Source organism: Bombina bombina, chromosome 1 (genome assembly GCF_027579735.1).
Source record: "Bombina bombina isolate aBomBom1 chromosome 1, aBomBom1.pri, whole genome shotgun sequence".
NCBI lineage: Eukaryota > Metazoa > Chordata > Amphibia > Anura > Bombinatoridae > Bombina > Bombina bombina.
The window spans coordinates 1,158,606,056-1,158,610,800 of NC_069499.1; the positions used below are offsets into that span (position 1 = coordinate 1,158,606,056).

The 4,745-nt window shown below is 42.6% G+C and overlaps 1 pseudogene; it reads left to right on the top strand.

The window, feature by feature from the left end:
* Positions 1-798: 798 nt before the first annotated feature.
* Positions 799-4,745, top strand: part of LOC128663660 (holocytochrome c-type synthase-like) — a 52,202-nt pseudogene continuing 48,255 nt past the window's right edge.

A 4,745-nucleotide genomic window follows, 5' to 3' on the forward strand; every position in this document is an offset into this window, starting at 1 on the left:
GTCACACAAAATATTTACACTTTGGGCCCAATTTGGACATTTACACTTAGGGGTGTGCTCACTTTTATTGCCACCGGTTTAGATATTAATGACTGTGTGTTGAGTTATTTTGAGGGGACAGCAAATTTACACCGTTATACAGGCTGTACACTCACTACTTTACATTGTAGCAAAGTGTAATTTCTTCAGTGTTGTCACATGAAAAGATATAATAAAATATTTACAAAAATGTGAGGGGTGTACTCACTTTTGTGAGATACTGTATGTATATATATATATATATATATATATATATATATATATATATATATATATATATATATATATCAAGGCTCAGGAAGTGTTATATAGTAGAAAAAAAAGAACCATCCAAGACAGAAAATCTTAATGCCAACTCCATGCATAAGCCCAAACGGAGCCTTCTGCAAAACTTAGAACAAGATGTAAAGTAGGAGGAGCACTAGATCTAAACACAGGCCTGATCTAGTCAAGGTCTGATCAAGATTGAACATCTGGAAGCTCTGTGAGCCTCTCGATCCGTAAAACAGATAGGGCCAAAATCTGTCCCCTAAGGGAGCTAACTGAATGTACTTCCCCAGAGCATCCTGGAGAAAGGATCCTGGAAAACCTGGCCTTATGCCAGGAGAACCCCCGCTCTACATCCGCACCTCTTATGATAGATGCGACTATACACCAGCTTATGAGCTAGAGCGAGAGTAACAATATTCTATCAGACAAACCTCTCTTGGCTAAGACTCAGCATTCAATTCCACGCAGTCAGCCTCAGAGAGTCCAGAAATGACGAACACCAGGACCCTGCTTCAGCAGATCCCTGTAACAGAGTCAATGGAAGCGAAGCCCCTAGACTGTGACACAACTCTAGATATAAACAGAGCAAACCATCTCACTGACGTGTGCTACTGCAAGGATCGACCATCCACAACAAAGAGCGACATGGCCGAAAAGAAGAAGGTTAAAAGAAACCTCTAAGGAATACTATATGTCTAGCATATTCAGGATGAAAAGGCCAGAGCCCTACTTGGGTACAAACCCACCTTCTGCAACAGAAGCGGTGGAGCTAACACTGACGCCTTGAAAGCCTGATCGGCTTCCCTATCCGACACAAACATTCAAGCAGGGAATGATTGTCGGAGACATCTGAACTTGAAGAGTATACTCATAGAGAGGGCCGCTGGAAATAAGCCGACGTGGGCTTCCGCCCACCACCAATATGACACCCACGATAAGTAGAAGGAACTCTCCTTCTTCAAAAGAGGGTCTCCCCACTGAGAGGTCCCAACTGGTACGAACCCAGAAGACCAAATCTTCCAAGCAGATTGCTCACTGAGAAACCAAAGGAATAATCGGAAGTAAACTCCCAACCCACAGACCTCCCTAGGACACTCTCTCCCCATGGACAAGGAAGCAACAAGGTCAAAACTGCCCCGGGAGAACTAAGAGAAAGATTTCTCAGAACAGGGAGATCTGAACGGAACACTGGGAATTGATTTCCCCCACCGGTATTCCATGTAAGTCTGTAAGACAGAATCACCAACACCATGCCAAAATCACGGCCTCAGCTGCATCTATCACTCTCCACCCCCACATCAACAAAGACCAGAAGGGGGCTGGAGGGAATAACCCAATGGTAAATTCGCAAGATCTCAGGATTAAAAGAAAACTGCGACAGCAGGATTCAACTATTAAGCCCTCAGCTTGATAGGCAGGGTAGATAAAAATCCCTGTCCCTAAGACAAAACAGTATCCAGATCCACCCTGGTGTAGACACCAGCAACTCAGGTCTAGATTCAACTCTGAGGATTGAAAAGACACGAGAAAATCCCTAAAAGTCTATAGGCAGGCGAAGGTAAGAAACCCAGAAAAACAGAGACCCGGGAACTACCATCAAATCTAGAAGCAGGATACTGCCACCTGAAACCCCAGATTCCAAGAAAGGATCAGAACAAGGTTTACTGAAAGATACGGTTCCTAAGAACCTTTAAGGATGAAACATGAAAAACATCCTTCTTCTGAACAAAGGAAAAGGAGAACTTTACATTCTCCAGAGAAAAGAAGAACTGATAAGCTCTGCTTTAATATTCCACCAACAGTGGAAGAAAATATCCTGCAGAGATAGATACCAGGACAATTGTCCAGAAAAATAAGCCTATTTTTGGTCTCTTAGGACCCCTAGATCCATTTGATCCAGTATCAAGCACCCATCCCAGATAGTACCTAACCAGATCCAGTCTGGTAACTAGAAAAGACGGGCCTGCTATACATGGACTGGAAAATAGAGAAAAAACTCCTTCTCCTAAGTAGAAAGAAGGAACAGACCTAACTAGTATCCACAACAGGTCCGCCTGTCATCTAGGATATGACGTCTCTTCCGGAACACTCCCGGGCTACAAAGAAAACTTCTTAAGTTCCAGCAAAGTTAGAACAACTGAGTAATGAAGTTAAATAAGTTAAAGAAATTAAGCACCACGGCTTAAACATTTCCACTAAAATATTGTGGGAACTATTACCCCGAGCAGAAATCTATAAGCTTCCACCGGAAGTCTCTAACAGTCTCGGCCATCAAAGTCGATAGTATCAAAAATCCCATGTGACGAAACATCTTTCTAATAAGAGTTGCTAAAACAATCCAGAGCTCAAACTTAAAACAAAAAACTTACCGGTAACGAAATAGTAAAAAAAAAGGCAAGCGCCCACAGTGAGAAGCTGAGATGTTGAAAAGGAGTGTGTAAAGAAAAATGGGTCCTGGCTTTCATACGACACAACTCCCCATAGAGCTCGGAACTGGGATTCTAAACAAACGATAAAACAAAAAGTAAAACAAGACAAGGAATATCACCAACCCTCACTCATCTTAGTTAAGATAGTTATCTGATTTAGAAGATTGAGATTTAACTGACGGAGCAGTACTTTAAACCTCTAATATCACCAAAACATCTCTCAGAAGTAAACGCAGGCATACCAATCTAAATCTAAATGCTAAGCCCTCCGCAGACGGAGGACCCAAGTCAGCAGACTCTGATCCTGGAGGTTCTCCCTCTGAAGCCTTAGAGGGAACCGCATCCCCAGAGGACTGATCGGACACCAATTGTCCTTGGGCAGGAGAGCCTGGACAAACCCCTTGCTTGCGCGTAGCTGAAATAGGTAACCTTGCTAAGGCCGTAGAGATGGCCATGTGGAACTGCATAGTAACCTCTGGAGGAAACAAACCCCTTACAGGCGAAGGAGGATCGGAAATCGGGAAAATTGCATTTGCAGGAACAGAATCAAGGGAACACACCTCACTGGGCAAAGAGTCCTCAGAGGCAGATGGCTCAGTGGTCTCTAACATTTCAACATTGGTTGATGAGAACACTATATTGCGGCATACGGAACATAATTGAGCGGGCTTGATTACCCGTGCCTCCTCACAATATACACAGGTATCGAATTCCATATTGGAGGGATCCCCCTCTAAATTATCAGAATCCTCCATAACTCGTCAATATCAAATTATAGAAAGGAAAAACAACTGGCTCCTTATACCCCCAATGACTGGGACACTCACCACCTCCTATGACCCAGACAGATAGAGAAGAAGCTACTCTCCGCAGACATCCGGTCTGGAATCAAAAGCGGTGAAAAAAACGTGACTCATTTCCGGTCACATGGTGCTCATGCAGGACCTGCCCCTGCTAAGGAAAAAGCGTGCCATCTTAATATGAAGAAGTCTGCGCAGCTCTCAAAATTAAAATAACCTGTACGTTCCGTATCAACCTAAGAGCCCAAACGTTCTTACACATAAGCAGTTGAAATCACATAACAAATATGATTAAAATACCCCACTGTTCAATAATCCCCTCAGGCGATATTAACCCTTGATTCCATAAAGTTCCACTGTGACCCTGTCTTCTATCGTTAAAATGTGTGTAAAGTAAAGAAATGATCTTACCGGAATCTATGCCGTGGAACAGTGACACAGTCCTTCAAGTTTGACAGATTTTAGCAGCGCTTCTGACATGGACTTGAGTGAAGAAGTAGGCAGCAAAACTCGTCAGCGCTGATTGCCTAAGGAGCTGTTAATATGAGTGTGGATGGGTTCGCAGAAAGACTCTCCCTGCATCTCCAGACTCTAACTTTAGTCAATACTCTCACTGAGAGGCTCACAAGACTACTTAAAACTCCAGTCCCATCTCGAAGAGTACTACCCTCCATAAGGAACTACTCCAATGTCTTCTGACACTTCTCTGCCAACCTCCTGTGACGAAAGGCAAAGAATGACTGGGGGGTGAGGGAAGTGGGGGAGGTATTTAAAGGGCCACTAAACCCAAAATCTTTCTTTCATGATTCAGATGGAGAATATAAATTTAAACAACATTACAATTTACTTCTATTATTTATTTTGCTTATTTTTTTAGATATCCTTAGTTGAAGAAAAAGCAATGCACATGGTGAGCCAATCACACGAGGCTTCTATGTGCAGCAACCAATCAGCAGCTACTGAGCATATCTAAATATGCTTTTCAGCAAAGAATATCAAGATAATAAAACAAATTAGATAATATAAGTAAATTAGAAAGATGTTTAAAACTGCATTCTCTTTCTAAATCATGAAAGAAAAAATGTGGGTTTCATGTCCCTTTAAGCCTTTGGTTGGGGTGTCTTTGCCTCCTGCTGGTGGCCAGATTCTGTATTTCCCACAAGTAAGGAATGAAGCCATGGACTCTCCTCATATTAAGAAGGAAATA